The 19479-nt window shown below is 42.9% G+C and overlaps 1 protein-coding gene across 1 annotated transcript in view; it reads right to left on the bottom strand.

Annotated features, from left to right (window-relative positions):
• SLC6A6 (solute carrier family 6 member 6) overlaps positions 1–17186 on the bottom strand; it is a 137852-nt gene extending 120666 nt beyond the window's left edge. The window contains exons 1-2 of the mRNA XM_031955803.1: positions 16984–17186; positions 327–366 (exon numbers count right to left, since the gene is read on the bottom strand). The gene's annotated coding sequence lies outside the window, so the exon portion shown is untranslated. The remainder of the gene's footprint in view (positions 1–326; positions 367–16983) is intronic.
• Positions 17187–19479: the final 2293 nt, after the last annotated feature.

Here is a 19479-nt window from a genome sequence, read left to right on the forward strand (position 1 = left end):
AATTGACTAAGTTACTTGACAAATGTGTGGTAAGATAATTAAAACCTATCCTTCTTTATAGTTACAGTTACTCAGAGAGTTGAAAGAAAACCAGGGTCAGATGGTGTAGGTTACCTTCAATTGTCTACACAATCCAGATTTCCTATAGAACCCACAACTCTGCATTGTGTAGACAAAGGTTCAAGCAAATGGCTGTCTCATTGCCCAGCAATTTTTTTCATTATCTGAGATGTAAGAAATACTTGGTTTGCTTTTGAACAAAGAAATACTCTGTAATAAACTTGCAAAAAGTCATACAAAAGGACAAAGAAAAAAATGGTACTTACATTTAGAAGTCTCTTCAGAATGAGTATTTTCTTTTTCTTCCTATTGCAAGAGAGGAAACAAAAAGAAGAAATAGGAGAGAGAGAAAAAAAGATGCCGTCAGGATAATTCTACACATGTGATGTGTGTAATCACCAGCCATGTGACCCATCCCTTTTTTCTGAACAGTGTGTTCACACTAAGAAACTTACCAGCACCCTGGGAATTAGTGCCCCACAGAAACTGGGCAATGTACATCAGTCATCCTTCTGTCTTATGGGCTGCAGACTGTCCCAGAAGTTGTGCCAAGATTTGGAAAGCAGGCTAATTACAACAAAAATATGTTCTTGCTGGGACCAAAATGAAAAACTAAGGCAGCCTTCCTTGCAATTAGATGGGAACAGGAGTCTTTAATTGCTTTCAAATTTGTGAACTCGAAACTTTTGGATTCTGTCTCACTGAGAGATGCCCCGGGGACTTGTATCCAGCCCAGAGCACCCAAAGATTCATTTCTAAATCAACTAGCATTTAATTCACTTAATACTGGGCACTGTGCTAAGTGCTCAAGATACTAAGAAAAGCAAAAGGCAGTTCCTGTCCTTGAGGAGCTTATAATCAAAGAAGGGAAGGAGAATGCTAGGATTCACAATTTCACAGAATCCTCAATCACTTTTCTTACTTTCTTCTTTTTTCTCCCTTTCATCCACCCCATCACTCCTAAGCAGGCTACAGTTAAGAAAGGATAGAAGGCTCATACCCCCAACACTTTGCTTTAATTCTGCTCCTTTACTGGCCTTGTTATTACTTAACCTCCCCCTTCACCCAAGGATCCCTCCTTCCTTGTCTTCTTCCCTCACCCTTTGCTTCCCCATTCACCCATCCTTCCCCCTTATTTCTTTATAGATTTTGGAGGGTGCTATATCCTTCATAGTATCTATGTAGTGTTGCCTATTTAACCCACTCCTGATGTAAGTAAGTTTTCACTCAATCATCTTTCTTAAAAATCTGTCCTATAGCCTATCCTTTCATATACATAATGCCTTTCTGGTGGCGGGGAGGTATTTTGTTATTGTTCGAGTCTTGGTTTCCCTGTGTTGCCCAAGCAAGTGCTACAGCCATTTCAGACATGGCCCAGTGATGACAAATACCGAAGTTTTAACCTGTTGTTTTTCATCTGGGCCTATAAGTACTTCCTCTGGGCAGTCTGGTCCTAACCCACCCATCTATCCCAACATTGGGACCAGACATAGTGTAGCCACCAGATGGACTCTAGCCCCATAGAAAAAAGCTCAAAACAAAATGATCTTCCAGTTTCAACCTCTCTCGATAGCAACATTTACCAGGATCATTACCTACCCAACCATTTCAGTGCATCTTAAAAACTTTCTCAGTATTTAAAGTTTCCTAAGAAAATATTTTGGTTATATTATGAATTCATCAGTAAACTCCTAAAGCAGATGATCAGCATCTTTGCTGCAATTTTCAGTGTAGCTAAGGGCATGGAGTAGTTAACAGTTTTACCTAGAGTCTCACAGCCAATTAGGGCTCAGAGATAGGATTTGAACTCAGTTTTTCCTAACTCAAAAGCTAATTTTCTATCCATTATTCCATGTTGTCCCCAGAGAAAAATGTAGTTTAAGTAAATTATTATTGGAATAATTAGGGTTGAAAGGAACCTTTCAGATGTAATCATCCAATTTCTAATCCCTCTCTTGCCTCACCCCACCACCATGGCTATTTCAGACATTAAAAACTGAGGTCGAGACCAAAAAGAAGTCTGACCAGACTCGCACAGCTAGTGAGCAGCACAGCCAGGGCTACAAGCCAAGTCTCCTGACTCTCAGACAGAGAGTCTTCCTAGTATATCGCATCCCCTTGAAGAAATCATACCGATGAGTCTTTATCAACTGCCACCTGAGAGAAGAAAAGGAATGGAGCATAAACAGAGAAAATGGGAGAAGGAAAAGGTCGAGAATAAAAAGGAGAGGCAGGGTGGGGGAAGAGAATTAGGAACGAACCTCACCAACTTCCCTAACTTAACTTCCGGTCTTATTGACATCTGTCTGCTTCCTCCTCTCTAAGCCACAAAGACCAAAACATGAGTCCTTTGAGCCCAAGAGTCATGCACTTCCCCAAAAGAGACCCAAAAAGATAGTTTCTTCAGGCACTTTAAACAAACAACAACAGTACATTGCTACTTGGACCCTGTCTTTCAGGGAACCAATCAAAACCGACAAAAATCATCCTCCCATGTCCAAGCACCCTTTCAGTCACATCCCTAGAAGCCATGGACACAAGTCAATAGTCCAATCAAGGTGTGCAGTTGGTTCAACATGTCCAGAGGCTGAAAGTGGCCCTGAATCTAGTCTCACTCTACAAGCAACTTAGCCTATATCTATTTTCATAGCTAGTGAAATGGGAGTATGATTGCTCTGGGCTTTCCTGGGTCTGTATCCCAGCCTCAGTCTTTACTAGGTAAGTAAAAAGCCTCTGGGAGACTCAGGTTCCTCTCTTGTAAAATGGGATAAATATTAATGTTGATATTACTTACTTAGGGGCAGTTGTGAGAAAAGTGTTTTCTAAGACCTGGAGAGCTATATATGTATGAATTATTGTGAGGATCAAATGCAATCAAAAATAGAGCACTTGGAAAATTTTAAGATATTCTTAGAAAGGTACAGACATGAGGTGTGTCTAGATTATTAACTCCCTGAGAGCAGGAACATTCTTGTTAGCTAAGCTTTGTGTTTATTTACAAAGAATATTTACAAATTTACCAAAAATACAAAAATCTACAAAATCTATTTACAAATAGTTCAACACAGTATTTTGTATACAGAAAGCACTTGATAAATGTCTGGATTAGGAGTCAAGAAATGATGTTCTAGCTAAAATGGCCCCTCTAATCTGACTTTGCCTGATGCAAAATGAAGGGGCTAGCCTGGATGACAGTGAGAGCTCCCCTCTGCCTCAGAGGTCCCCGACTTCAGGCATATTACATAATGAAATCATTCAGAAATTCTTCCCCCATCCCCAACACACATCTCTATTATATTTCCAATATGTCCAAACATCTGGCCCTTCTTTCTGCTTCTAAAAGATCGACATGTGTAAAAAGGCAGGTCACTAGAGGTGACTACAGCTGTTTTGCCCTAGGTCCTGGATATGGGAACACTCTCATGGGACTTCAAGGGCATTTTTTTTTCTCCAAATGACTCTCAAATTGGGTCAGGAACATCACTATGATTTTTTGCCACACTTCTGTAGGTGATCTAAATTATGCAGGGGGCTGGGTTCTCTCTGTTCTTTTCTCCCTCATAACTCATAACTGATTCTCTCATCAAAAATGAACTGTCCTGGACCCCCTTCTCTTCTGCATCAAAGTTACTTCCACTGATCTCATCAGCTTCCATGGATTAAGACTTTCCTCAATGCAGATGTTTCTTTCTTGAATTCTCTTCCCAACACACCAAGTGCTTGCTGGCCATATGAGCATCTCCAATTCAATATGGCCAAAATTAAATTAAATTCATGAAGCTTTCCCTCAAGCTCGTTCATCTTCCTAAATTCTGTTTCTGATCTCTTGGAATTCCTAGCTCCCTTCAAGGCTCAGCTCAGGAGATGCTTTCCTCAAAAGGTCTTTCGTGATCCTCTAAATCGTTTGTGTTTTTCCCATCCCACCCCAATCAGGAATCAGGAAATCTCAAGTTCAAATTCCATCTTAGATACTAGCTGTGTGATACTGAGCAAGTCACCTAGTTTCTATTTGCCTCCACTTCCTCATCTGTAAAATGAGGATAATAATTACCTGTCTCTCAGAGTTGATGTACAGATCAAGTGAGATAATATTTTAAAGGACTTTAAACGTTATATAAACGTCAACTATTATTATTATTTGCATGTATGCTGTATCCCCAATAGAGAAATAAGCTCAGAGAGTTTTTGTTTTTCTACCCATAAAGCCATCCATACTGGAAGCATTCAATACATGTTTGATGATTCAACTGAACTGAAATGAATTGGAAGTTGGCTCCAGGTAGACAGCCGCTCCCCCAGAAAGGACAAACGCCATCCCCACACACCCCAGACCTCAAACCCAGAATAACCCTATGCTTGTGGCCAGACAGAGGTCAACTCCAACATCTCCCTGCCTTTGATTTATATCTCCTTGGCCTCCTTCAAAAGTCCTTTTAAGACTTCCAGCTGCACTATGTAAATTTCTCAATGGGAAGATGCTTTCCAACTCCCTATTCTCTCTCCAGCACAATGTGTAGACAGCCAAGACAAAGAGAGCAGGGCAGGAGCAGAGAGTTACAGGTCATAAATGTAATGAAATTCTGTCTATTGCTGCTGTCATTCAGTGGGAGTGTGTGTGTGGGGGGGGAGAGGAATGAACAGCTTCCCTACCCCCAAAAAAGGTTATGTTTGGCCTTCCATTCAAAACTAAAAACTTGTAGATTTAAGAAATAAAAAAAAACAACACAATGAAATACTATTAGCCAGCAATACTGCTGCAGAGGGGGTTTCTAATTCTGATATAAAGAATGAAGCCCTCCAGTTAGATTGATGGTGTTATAATTGGATACAGGATCATCACTGGGAAGCTGTAGGGGTCTTATGTAGTCATCCCCCTCATTTTACAGATAAGGAATCCCAGATGCACAAAGATCAAATGGCTAAAATCATACATGTACTAAACATTAGAAGGGAAATTTAAGCCCGATCCTTGACTCTGGAGACTCGGTGCCCACCATTGCAAGTCAAGCAGACATGTATGTATTTATGTTATGCTTCTCCCCTCTTCCATACATTTGCACTTTAGAAAAAAAAAAATTGAAAGAAGCAGGGCAGATGAGGAGAAAACTTAGGCTCAAAGAGGTCGCCAGGTATGAACTCCAGTCCACATTGGTCACAAGATTTAAAGCTAACAGAGAATCTGGAGATTATGGATATAATTAATCCCCACTATCTTTCCATTTTTCAGATGAGGAAAAATAAGGCCCCCAAAAAAGTCAACGGATGACTCATCCAAAATCAGAAGTAGTAAACACTAGAGCCAAATTTGAACCTAGTCTCGACTCCAAATCCAGTCCTCTTTACACTACTCTACCATGCTCCCTGTACCACAATGCTTCTTGCAAGAGATCACATTTAAAACAACAATAACAGAAAACTCATATTCTTTATTTTGTGGCAATTTTAAAGGGCATCCACTTTAATCTCTGGCACTTATTTCATATACAGGCATTTGGTTCAATCACACACTAATGCCACAATTTTAGTCATATATTTTCTAAGTTCAAAGAAACAAATTACTTTCTGTGTAGAACAATCAACCTGGTCCTCAAGTTCCAGGGTTCTGAACTTCAAAGTATAAGTGGGAGTGGCCTGGTATAGCTTCAAAGGCTACCAACCTTTCTAATACTCATATCCTAAGCTAGCTGCTATATTTTCAGAGAAGCTAGCTGTGCATACAGAATGATTTTTCTTAGATCTGATGTGTTTAAAACATTTCCCAAGCCATGGACCAGCTTTTGTGGAGTATAGCCTTGATGTGCACTCCCTAAAATACCTGTAGGTCAGTGCTGAAAACAAATCACTACAGCAATCTTTGATCTTAAATTGATCTGATTGGGGTGGGATGGGAAAAACACAAACGATTTAGAGGATCACGAAAGACCTTTTGAGGAAAGCATCTCCTGAGCTGAGCCTTAAATCTTTGATCATAAATAGCAGTCTATACCTATGATCTTAGCCAGATTGAAATCTGAGGGTTTTTTAAGGAATAAATTGTAGGTTTATGAATTTATCATATCATTTGATATTCTATATTTAAAAAAAAATCTTTGCTTGAGGAAGATTTCTTTGAGCTCCCCCCAACCTTCATGCTATCCAGTTCCCCATCCCAATACCAAATTTTCTCCTTATGACCTTTTATGACACCTTGTCAGCACTAAAGGAAACAATAGTATATTGGAAAGACTATTGAGAAAAAAAGGAGAAAAAAGTTCAAGTACTGGCTCAATACATGGTATGTAAACCTCCCTAGGTCCTCAGTTTCCCCATTTGTAAAATGAAGTAATCTAGGTTTATGAAATGATCACTATTAGTTCTATGAAAATTCCACAAAATCTTATTTCTTCTCCTATATTTACATTTTTTTTTAAAGTTGAATGCAGGGTGCATTGTATCTGAACTCCAACAGCATCTCATACATAATTAGTGCTTTTAAAAAAAAATCATCGAATGAAGTTTTGTTGTTGTTTTTAGGAGACAGGATACTGGGTTGACTGTCTTCTCTTGTCAAAATGGCTTGTGTCAGACCTTAGTGTCACATGTTATTCATTATTTTTCCCTTTAAAGAAATGTTTAAAGTAAAAGTAGTCTCATTAGAGTTAGCAATAAGGAACCTTGGCGATTAGTTACATTTGGGAGAACTGAGGTCCAAGAATAGATATATTGAAGATGAATTGTATTTTACTTGTGTAGATTCTCATGCTTAAAATCAAACTGATAGTGGATGGCAAAATTAGGATTCAAATCCAGGTCTTTGGATTCCAAAGACAATCCCCTTATCCTTGTACCACAATGCCTTTAATCAACTCAGTTTATATTCAAATGGCATTTACACAGGGCTAGCCTTCAAAAACTCCTTTTATACCTAATCCTTCCTGGAAGCAAGTACTTTGACCACAAGATGCTCCAAGTCATTCTTCAGGTGGTAAAGGCTCTCAGGTCAGTCATGCTCTAACCTCCATTGGTTATTTTCATAGAATGCTGAAATATCCCTGGTCAAAAGTATCCTCCACTAGTCACTTTCATGAAATTCTGAAATATCACCTGATCTAGTTGCCTTAGATCTGATCTGGGATAGAAGGAGGTTTAGAATAAGAGATGTCTCATTTCAAGAACTGGCAGAATAAGGGGCAGCTAGGTGGCGCAGTGGATAGAGCACCAGCCCTGAAGTCAGCAGGACCCGAGTTCATATCTGAATCAGACACTTAACACTTCCTAGCTGTGTGACCCTGGGCAAGTCACTTAACCCTAATTGCCTGGAGAGTGGGGGGAGGGGGGGAGAAGAATTGGCAGAATGGGAAGAGAATTATTGAAGTTATTAGGAGGGGGATTTAAAGATTAAGATTTGTCCCATATCAGATTCCCCGTTGAAAATTCTGTTGTCTATGGATTTTTTTTCTTAGAACTAGACTCAAACTGGGGCCACAGTTATGAAAGATTTACAAAGAGCCCTGTAAGAAACTTGTAAGATATCTGTCATGATTCGGATCTATTCTTACCAAAGCAGGGTCACTCCAATTGAAGTCCAGACCTGGAGCAGTCAGGTGGATCCCCATTACAAGATATGAAAAGCAGGTTATTCAGCATTGGCTCTGGCATTTTTATATAGTTTCTCCCTCCTCTAAGTGGCATTGAACCTTGGACTTCTACACAGTCCCCAGAAGAGGCCTCATTTTTCCTTTCAACCATTGACCAGGGTTCAACAGGCAAACATCTTAAAAGCTTGCATTCCTTTTTAAACTTCCCAATTTTTTTAAGGTGAAACCAGAAGGCAGGTTAAATGTGTCCTGGATTTGGGGGAGTGAGAAAAGAACCTGCTGTTTATTTTTTTAATAATAGCTCGCACATAAATCTGCCTAGTTAGTTCCCTAAAGTAGTCACTGTTAAATCTAATAGGGTCAATAAATCATAGATATTTTTCCAAGCTGCAAAAGTCCCTCAGAGTTCAGCTAGCAGAGCCCTCACCTTTTTACCAGATAAAGAGAGGGGCAAAGATTTGCCCAGTCACTCACTTATTGATGAAACAGGGATTAGAATTAAGGTCTATGAGATTGTTAATGCAAAGTATTCTCCCATTTTTTCATGACCTCTCATTCGTTTTTATTTACAAAACAATTCAGATACAATATTGTCAGTGATATTGGTTGGGAAGAGGGACCCCATGGACAATAGCTTACTCATTCTTAGAAAAGATACTGGAGTAGTTTGCCATTTCCTTCTCCGGTGCTTACAACAAACAGGCTAAGTGACTTGATGAAGATCACACAGCTAGCTGGATTTTGAAACTGAATTTGAATCCAGGTTTTGACTCCAATACATCACTCTATCCATTGACACATCCAGCTGTCCCTCTATAGGGGTACTACCAAATCCCTATACTAATGCAGGTCAGCAACTTGTAAGTCACTTAGTAGTCTTATTGAGGCAATTCCTGAAGCAACTGGGGTTAAGTGACTGCTAGGAAGTATTAAATATTTGAGGCTAGATTTGAACCCAGGGCCTCCTAACTTCAGTGGCATCAGCTGTTCCCACTTAGTAGTCTTAGAGATCCTCTCAGGGCACTATGCCCAAAATCAATAGGTATCAGAAGCAGAATTTTACCCCTAGTCTTCCTATCTTCAAAGCTAACTCTCTCCCCACTAGGCCATAGTGCTTCTTATGTTTTAAATAAAAATGGATATGCACGCTACCCATTTAACATAGTCTATACCCACCATGATGGGCTGAGTCAAAAAGATACCAGATCCAGAGTCAAACTACTCCTCATGTGTGACCCCATAGCTCTGTTCCACTCAAGGGTCAGTCCTCCTGGGTTCTAATCTGGATCCTGCTCAACCGTAACCTTGGGGTGATTGCAGTGGTTTGAACAATCGAACATTTACAGGTCAACCCTTATCAGTAATCGGATTACTGAGAGGCCAATCCGATTTGGTCATTTCAGCCGGGTTATTTTAGTCATTCAGATGGCCTAGGGCCTCCTAAGCTTGTCCATGTTGCACACCAGCAAATCCTCGAACCTGTCAGAGAGAAGTTGGAAGGAGCCCGAGTGAGGAGGACAGCTGTTAGCAGCACAGTGCCTCTATCAATGGAGTCAAACATAAAGAGAATCCCATCAGCTCACTTAGAAATTTAGAAAACCATTAATTAACATTATCTATGTTATATTGCATTTTTTATTTGTCCCAATGACATTTTAATCTTGTTCACCTTCTAGCTAAGAGTAGCTCACAGGGACCTTGGAGGTCACTGAAGCCAATCCCCTTAGGTAGAAACTAAGATAAGTGACTTGTACAGGGTGACAGTTAAGAAGTGGCAGGGCCAGAAGGGAAAGGGACCTGTATGTGCACAAATGTTTGCGGCAGCCCTTCTTGTAGTGGCTAGAAACTGGAAACTGAATGGATGTCCATCAGTTGGAGAATGGCTGAATAAATTGTGGTATATGAAAATTATGGAATATTACTGTTCTGTAAGAAATGACCAACAGGATGATTTCAGAAAGGCCTGGAGAGACTTACATGAACTGATGCTGAGTGAAATGAGCAGGACCAGGGGATCATTATATACTTCAACAACAATACTAGATGATGACCAGTTCTGATGGATCAGGCCATCCTCAGCAACGAGATCAACCAAATCATTTCTAATGGAGCAGTAATGAACTGAGCTAGCTATGCCCAGAAAAATAACTCTGGGAGATGACTAAAAACCATTACATTAAATCCCCAATCCCTATATTTATGCACACATGCATTTTTGATTTCCTTCACAAGCTAATTGTACAATAATTCAGAGTCTGATTCTTTTTGTACAGCAAAATAATGTTGTGGTCATGTATACTTATTGTGTATCTAAGTTATATTTTAATATATTTAACATCTACTGGTCATCCTGCCATCTAGGGGAGGGGGGGTGGTAAGAGGTGAAAAATTGGAACAAGAGGTTTGGCAATTGTTAATGCTGTAAAGTTACCCATGTATAAATCCTGTAAATAAAAGGCTATTAAAAAAAAAAAAAAAAAAGAAGTGGCAGGGCCAGTATCAAGTACAATACAAAACCCAGCTCATTGGCCCTCAGATACAGCGATCTGCCCACTGTACATTGCTTTGTGGTGGAGATTCCATAAATCCTCATTGACTGGAAGAATCAATCAGACTGTATCTATCATTTCTTCTTATATACAAAATGAAGTCAAAGTTGGTGCCTTCATCATTTTATCTTCCCACAGGCAAATAAATGTAAATTCACTGAGGGCAAGCCAAAATTCCTCTTTTATCTTTGTATTTTTTCCCTAGTGCCAAGCATAATACCTTGTACATAGTAGGCATTTAATAAACATTTCTTGAATTTACTTACTACTTTTGTGATCTGGAGTAACTTGTTGAGTCATTTATGTCATATCTGACTCTGTTGACCCCATTTGTGGTAATCTTGACAGAGATACTGGAGTGGTTTGCCATTTCCTTCTCCAACTCATTTTAAGATGGGAAACAGAGGCAATCAGGATGAAGTGACTTGTCTAGGGTCACACAGTACATCTCTGAGGCTGGATTTGAACTCCTAAAAGGCCAGTCTTCCTGATTCTAAGCCCAGTGCTCTATCCACTGCGCCAAGTCACAGTAGTTTATTTCTTTGGTCCCAGTTTCCTCATCTATAAAATGAGAATGATCTCTAAGAATCCTTCCAACTTCAAATCTGTGATCTTGTTCATTGAACTGCAGTGAGAAGACTTTATTTCGACATATCTAGTTCTGATTTAGTGCAAATAATGAATTTTGTGAAGTGGTTGCATTAATCAGATTCACATCGCATATAGCCATTGGGCTAGAAAGACATACTCCTCACTTCACTTAGTGAGGATTCAAAAACATGAACCCAGCACCAGATTCATTATTTGTTCAAATGAGGGCCTCGCCGTACTTGACAGGTCTTGTTTTACTAGGTAAGGGGAGGGAAGAGAGAGAGAAGAAGGTATAAAATGTAACTCCTTTGAGCCTGGATTGATCTAAACTACCACATATATTACCAAGCCTATAATCCAAGACTTTTCAGTTTGCTAAATCCTGCCAGAGCTTGAGTTCTGACAGCTCAAGGTCACTTCTATCCAGTAAAGAGCCATTGGGGGAAGTCCTCAGTCGAGGTCTTACAGTAATCAATCCAATATTGCATCACTGGTAGAAAAAAAATTGATGACCTCAAAAATTCAAGGCCTCCTAAATTGTCAATGGGAGATAAATTGAATTTAATCCAGCATAGTGTTATTTATTCAAACTCTTTGGAAACTTGGAAGCTACATAATTGATGCAGGAAGTCTTTAGGCTGAAATGCATTTCTTACCATCAGAAAATTCATACTGGAGAAAAGCCTAATAAATATAATGGATGTTGGAAGGCTCTCTATTGCTTCTAGGGTAGAATACATGCTGCTCAGCCTGGCATTTAAAGCCTTTCATCAGGCACCTTACTCCCTTTTCATGTACTGGCCATTTCAGCCAAACCAGTAGACTTGCTCTTCTCTGCACTTGACATTGCATTTCCTGCTCCTAGGACTTTGTATATATAGACCAAACTATCTTGTAATCCTGAAATGTACTACCACTGAGAATTCCTAGCTTCCTTCGAGCTTTACCTATGGAAACCCTTTCCCTCTTCCTAATTTCCTTGTATTTCTTATTCTTTATACAGCTACCGTGTCACTTCAGCGGAGACTCAGAGGGCAAAGACCTTTATAAGGTTGTCATCATTGGATCCCCAGTGCCTCTAACAAGAGAGGGATTTAATTAATGATTATTGAAGACACATGGAGCCATAGGGCCACTATTAACCAGAATGCTGCAGGAGCCAAAAACGCCCATTTCTCCCAGCATACCAGTGAATTGAAAGAGTTTCTTCCCAAGCCTAAAAGTCATCACAAGTTTTCTGAAGTTAAACAGTAGCACTAAGTGGAAACAGAAGCATAGAGTGCTAGAGCCAGAAGAGACTTTTGGGATTTTTCTAATCTAGCCTCCCTCGTTGGGAGGAAATGAGACTTAAGAGAAGGGGAAGTGACTTGCTTCAATTCAGCAATACAGTGAGGCTAGAGGCTCTTCCCCAATCAAGGTACAAACACATCCCAGCCTGGCACGGACCAGCAATCAATTTCCCAAAGAGCAGCCACAGCAACAGGTTGGGGAAAAAGAAAGGTCCTGCTTCCGGGTGGCCATAATTCACTTTAGGTACTTTTAGCCTTGTAACTCCTGGCTAAAATCAAAGGGAACAGGGGAGGTTAATTAACTTGAAAACTCTTAAAATGCATGTTTGGAGCCTGCCCGTGGGGAGGTCTAGTAGCAGTTCATTATCATATTGAGTGCCCGCTACTAAGGACAAAGGGATGGCAGCGCCAGCTCCCACTAAGGGCATGAGCCAGCCTGGCCATTTTTCTCATTAATCTGGAAATCCACACCTGGAAGCCTCCCCGAGTCTGCCACAGAACAGACGCAAACGAATGCTTTCGCAAAGTCGAGTTGACAAACATCGCTGAGTCAGCTGTTGCCGGAAAGAGCTGTTTTCACTGTTGACGGTCTTCGGAGGGAAGTGACAGAAACTTGAGCTTTGCCAGTGTTGACAATTTCAGAGGGCAGCAGAAGCCCCCCCCTCTCCCGCCCCCCAAAGCCTCCACTGACTCAGCCAAGAGATACTTTATGCTTGTTCCAGGACTTTGTTTCTCCTCTGGAATTGGGCTCACCTGAGGAACCCCTTCCCTCCCATCACCCCCACGGACAACAGTAGCATTAGTTTTTAAGTGGCGAATAAAAAGCAGTACAATTTTGGGAAGAAGCAACAGGTCTTCCAGAGGCTTCTTAACCTCTGACCCCTCCTTGTACATAAGGTTTAGGCCAATTGAAATTGCCAGATCACCTGGAGCACAAAAAAAAAAAAAAGCTAAAAGTACTAGTCTAGGATTGCCAATCAAGAACCCTATCTGGGAATGAGGAAAATTCAGAGAGGAACTCAGTATAAAACTGGTCTCTTAAGTCATGGTTTTGCCACTAACTACCTGTCTGACCTTGGCCAAATAAGTCCTTCCCTACTTCCCCAGTACCTGTAAGAGGCTTAGTTTTCTAAGCTGTTAAAAAAAAAAAAAAAAAAAAAAAAAAGGGAGGGAAGGGAAGGAAGGGAGGGGGAGGAGAGGAGTAGACAACATGGTACCACTGAAAGATTGTTGCTCTCAAGTTGGAAGATTTGGCTCGAATCCTATTTCTTGACCTTAATTACCTGTATGACTTTAGGCAAGTCATTCACTTATCTATCTCTCTTTATCTTTAACTTGAGGGGGGAAGAGATTTTTAAAATATATATAAAAAAACAAGGGGGTTGGAATAGACTTTGAAGCCCCCTTTGATTCTAGTTCTAAGATTCTAAGACTAGATGTTCTCTGAGATTCTCAAGTATCATCTATTTTGCATTTTATGTGATTTTTTTTTAATTCCTAAAAGAAGCCAACCTCAATTTCACTAATAGGTCCTGACTGCCAGAGACAGGTAGCACAGTACTATTAAAAGAGTACTGGAAATAGAGACAAAGCTCGGACTTGAGTTTGGGCTCTTCCATTCATGAATTGTATGACCATGGACAAATCATTTCAGTTCTCTGAACTCATAAATAAAAAATAAAACTAATTAGTACCATAACTAGATGGGGAAGTAGTGAGAGTACCATATCTGAATCAGGAAAATTCATCTTCCTGAGTTCAAATCTGACCTCAGACATTTACTCAGACTGGGCAAGTCACTTAACTCTGTTTGCCTCAGTTTCATCATCAGTAAAATAATCTGGAGAAGGAAAGGGCAATGGCTTTGTCAAAAAAAAAAACAAAAAAAAAAAAACACAAAACACCCGAAGGGTCACCAAGAGTCAGATATGACTGATCAATTACTGTATCCCAAATACAGATCCATGTAGCCATATGATGTGATGATACTAGGAAGCACTGATTTTTTTCCCCAGATCTTCCTCAAGGAAATCTGACTGCTACTAATAAACTATGTGATTTTTTGGGGGGAAAATTTCCCCTTCCAGACCTCAATTTCTCCATCTATAAATTAAAAGCACTGAAGCAGATGACTTCTTCTATTCCAACCTTCCATAAAATAGAACAGCATCACCATGCTCTTCCTCCCCAGATCTCTAGGTTCTATCCTATTAAAGTCTCTTAAATGCATTTGAAGCCAGAGGTCATGAATTTGAATCCCAGTGGTTTAGGCAACTTAGACTTTCTGGGTCTGTCTCCTCATATAAATATGAGGGGGTTGTACTTAATGGCTCTCCTTGTCTCTTCTAGCTCCAATCTTTGATCTTCTGGATTTCATTAGGTTCTTTCACACTCTGCCTCCAAGACCTTTCTGTTCCTGTTTCCTCATCTGTAAAACTGAGGGGGTTGGATTATTGGACCTCAAAGTTTCCTTCCACCTTTCAAAAACAAAGGATTCTAATATTTAATAAAATCATATTTCAGAGCAGCAAAAACATCCAAAAAATTCCTTCTTGTTTTTTTTTTCAAAATGTTAATAGGGCTTTTCTTTCTATAACTCCTCTTCTTCCCAGTTGGTCTACTTAAAACTAGAGATTTTTGCCTTTGTGGGTAAACTTCTGGGAGCATGAAAGAGTAACAATGGCCAGCCTTTCCATAGTCTGCTTTTATAGCTATTGGCTATCTATGGTAAGGCTCAATTTCCAGTTACTATCTGAAGCTATAACCAGAGAAAGCACCCATTCCCAGTCCCTCCAGCAGGCTGCCTTTCTTCCCAGATCTGTCTAATTCACTCTCCTGGCTCAACAGCCTTCAATAAAATTCCTTTATTCCCACCATCACCCACCAACCTCCTCCCTCTCTTCTCCTAATGCCAAAGGAAGGCACTGGTTGCTAGGAGCTAGCCATGTTCCTCTCACAAAAATAAACTCCTCCTCCCCTGAGTTTCTCTAAAAGATAGCCATCCTTTGGGAGAATCCTTCTCCCAGAGTTTAATTTGCACACACACATTGCCAAAAGTTGTCCAGCTTAATCAATTCCAAATCGAGAAATACAAATCCCGACAGCGGATCACAATGCCTGGAAAGCCTGATATCCCTGGTGTCTTGGGAGGTTTAATAAGCTGATGGGCATGGACACACACACTCACACAAACCCTAAACTAGCAGATATCTCAACTAGAGTGGACAGATGGGCACAGGGCCTGCAGGCTGGCATCGTTGAGGTTTTTTTTTCCCTGATTCTTTTCCCATGATGCTTGTGAAGCGTTTGGAGATGTCCACCTTGCCAAAGGGACTACTGGCACTACCAAAATAGCGCTTACACCCGGGTGCCTCCTCCCTCCTCCTCCTCCTCTTCCTCTGCCCACTTCATTAATGCCTTCTCTGGGGCAGCTGAGATAAAAGTCCATCGAGGCCCTCCTCCCTCCTTTTCTGACAAAAGTGGCCAAAACCATTGAAATCTCTCCAACGTCTGGACGGGTTTATCCAAGCCCTGTTTCTACTCGTAAGGACTGAAGTGTGACCTCCTTAATTCGGTCGCCCAGCACCCAGGCTGTTATTTGGAAAAGGAGACATCCAGGCTTGAACACGGACTACCATTTCACCTTGAAAAACAGAAGTGGGGGAGGAGGGAGGAGAAAGGAGGAGGGAAGAAAGAGGAAAGGGGTGTCGTCTCCAAGGAGCGACAGCCTCTTTTTACCTTCCCCAAAAGGGGAAACGATTATAGGTGAGCGAAGAGAGGCAGAGAGAGCAAGAGAGCGAGTTCTGATCTGGCTAATTCATTTGTCACACACAGAAAGACACTTCCCAACCCCTCCTGGCACCGGGAGCACCGCTCCGTCCTACCCCGGGGTCACAGACCTGGATTCTGGTCTCCATCTGCAGCATGTATGCATGCACCCATGTGTCGGGGTGAGGGGGTGGGAGGAGGGAGGTAGGGGAGCTAAGCGAGGTTCGCCCGTAAAAGCAGACAGTGCTTCCGAGGTTCTGGGCTCGATGCTCCCAGCTGCCTCCCTCTAGCCCCCTCCCCGCCAGCAGAGATGCAGGAGGGCAGAGGCCCCCCCTCATCCCCCGAGAACACTGCGGGCTTCCTCGCCAAAGGGGAGCGAATCGAAGAGCTGTATTGGGGAGCGAGGTGGGGGTCCTTCTGTACCAGACCTAAAGGTCTGCCTTCCCACTCACCCACATATACGTCCCCGCCTTCTCCACACCGTTCCCCCCATCCCCAGCATCAAAAGGCATTTTTAAAAATTGCAATTTACCAGGGAAACAAAAACACACCACTCCCAGCTCCCCTTCCTCCCCCTCCTCTCGCCACCGCTTCCACCCCCAAATCTAAATGCCGCCGAGCCTGGGCAGGGGGAGGCAAATCAGGACCCATCTACCCACCGGGTATGGGGAGGGGGGAAGAGGGTAATTCTCAATCAAAGGTAATGTGAAGCTGGGGAGGGGGGGGATGAAAAGGGGCTGCGGCGGACTGGAGGGAGGAGGGAAGGTGGGCTGGAGGGGGCGGGGGGCAGCAGAGACTAATACCCACGGCCAAGGCGCAAGGCTAGCCCGACCAGCCGCCGTACCTAACGGGAGGACGAGCGGAGCGGAGCGGGAGGAAGAAGCCGGGTCGGACCGCAGCGTGGCCTGTCCGTGGCCAGGGAGAGATGCGGGGCCGAGCCGGGCCGGCAGCTCTGCACCTCGACCAGGGTCACAAAGCACGCTTCCGCGCACGCCGGGGCGCACACAGCTATTGTCTGGTTCGGCTGATTTTCTTTCCGAGCAGCCCGGGGAATAGGAGCCGTCCGTCCTGGGCCAGCTCCCGGGGTCGCCCTGCTCGCACGCTAGCTCCCCACGGCCCCTCTCTCCGCCCGCAGCGCTCCCTGCCTACCTTCCCTCGGCTCGTCCTCCCCGCGCCCGGGTTCCAGCAGCCGCGACAATGCTACCTGCCGCCGCCGCTGCCGTGACTGGTGCCGCCGCTGCCGCTGCCGCCGCTGCTTTTGTCAAGGAACCGGCGTCTGCGAGCGCTGGGAGCCTGGAGCGTGCGTCCTGCTCCGCGTCGCAGTCCAACTAGCCGGGCTGCGAGGGAGGAAACGGTAATTTATAAGCGGTTTCTTCCTGACCTCTCGTGTCTGTTGTCTAATGAGGGAGCATTTAGCATCACCCATCCTGCTGGGTGGAAAAATACCAGCTCGGCCTCTTCTTTGGGGAAGGGGCGGGGAATGTGCCGGGGGTGGGGGGGAGGGAGGGGCCAGGGTTCGGGCAACCCTCCCAGGCACACACGCGCGCACACAAGCACACATAGGCGCAGACACACACACACACACACACACACACACACACACACACACACACACACCGCGATCTCTAGCTGTTTGCACACACACACACACACACACACATACACACACACACACACACACCACCACCACCACCACCGAGAGAAAAGCGGGCAGACCAGCGAGCTCGAATAGCTGTGAGCTTTTCGCTGTGAGCTCCGGGAACGGACTACAACCAGGACTCCCCCCGAGGGGCAGCCTCGCCGTGCCTAGCCCTACCGGGGCAGCAGCGGCGGGGAAGAAGGGGCAGAGACAGCTGTCGGCCTAACGAGCGCTCTCTCCAATGTCTGTGTGTGTCAATAATCTGTCTGTGTCGGTCGGTCTTTCATTCCCTCTGCCTCTCCTTTATTCATTGTCTTTTCTCTCCATCTCTCGTTCTAGCTTTTATTGTCTCTCAGTCTGTCTCTTTGACTCATTTTCTGCCTCTCTCTTATTCTCTTTCCTTCATTCTTTGTCTTCTCTTTTGAATATCATTCCAGATCTTATTTTCTCTTTCATTGTTCTCTGTGTCTCTCTGTCTCTGTATGTCTCTGTCTCACTGTGTCTCACTGTGTCTCTATCTCTCTCTTTGTCTTTCTATCTCTCTGCAGTTCTGTAATAGTCTGTCTTGGGAACTGTGTCCTCTGGGACAATAAAAGGAAAAACATGCACACACACACACAGTCTCCCTGTCTCTCTCCTCTCCTTTTTTCTTTCTCTCCTCTTTCTCTCTGTCTCTCTGTCTCTCTCTCTCTCTGTCTCTCTCTCTCTCTCTCTCTCTCTCTCTCTGTGTATGTGTGTGTGTGTATGTGTGTGTGTGTGTGTGTAGCTTTCCTTAAATGCATTATGATCGGAAACCCCTTCTCAGATGGAAAAAAAAATATTGAATATCCATTACTCACAAATTGAGAACATAATTTGGATCGAGTGATAGGAAAGGGCAAAAGTCAAGGAACCCCAACTCCACATCACAGCATCCAGCCCAGGAAAGTTCATGGTTGAGAACTTAGAGAACTGAGCCTAGAACTAGCTAATTATCAACTATGTGGCCTTAGGAAAGTAACTGAAAATTTTCTACCTTCAGGGTCCACAGATCTTGTGGACCCAAAAGGGGCCTCTGAAGATAACTAATCCAAAACCCTTTACAATGAGGAAACTGAGGCTCAGGAAATGCTTTGCCTATTTGATAGGAAGCATCAGGGATGGGAAGTCAGGTCCTCCAATTCCAGTTTCAATGTTCTTTCCATCTTATCATGCTGCCTAACTTGGCCTATCTTGTAGGGAGGGTTTCATGATTGGGAAGTGGCAGGACCTAAATTCAAATCCTGGCTGTACTTGATACCCGTGAAATACTTAGTGAGTCTCTTACCTCTCTCTGAACCTCAGTTTCTTAATCTAAAAAATTCACTATGTCAAACAAATCACCAAACTAATAATGATCCTTTTTCTATCTCTACGATCAATGAATCTATGAAATGAAATACTGGAATGATAAAGAACCTTGTAAAATATAAAATACTGCATAAATATGAGGCGTCACGCCCAAGAAAATGAAGGTCCCAATCTTTTTCTCCTTTTTTCTTTCTTTCTTTCTAGTCCAACTTCCATCCCTCCAGTAGAGGGAGTAGGTCATATGTAAATCCTGATTAGGATTGGAATGGGAGAGAGATTCTATAAAGGAACCATTAAGACCCTTTCCCCTTCCTCACCAAGAAAGCTACCAGTGGGGATTCAATCCAAGAGGATGCCACATAGCTGTCTATTTTTTTCTTTTTCTCTCTGGACTCAAGAAAGGCTCGAAGATATCCAGTGAGTCTAAGCTGGGCCTGGGAAAGGCAGCAGAGAGCCCAGATGCTGCTCTGGGCCCTCCCTCCCTCCTCCCTCCCTCCTCCCTCCCTCCTCCCTCACTAGACTAATAAAGGCTTTGGTATACAGAACCAAAGCTTCACAGGCCCTAGGTGAAGTGGAACCGATGGGGAGGAGGACAAGGAGGAACCAATCAAAGACACAAAAGAAACCAGTAAGAGAAACAGGAGAGGAAACTAAGGAAGCCCAGAGAGAAGTTTTAG

The sequence above is a fragment of the Sarcophilus harrisii genome, chromosome 1 (genome assembly GCF_902635505.1).
Source record: "Sarcophilus harrisii chromosome 1, mSarHar1.11, whole genome shotgun sequence".
NCBI lineage: Eukaryota > Metazoa > Chordata > Mammalia > Dasyuromorphia > Dasyuridae > Sarcophilus > Sarcophilus harrisii.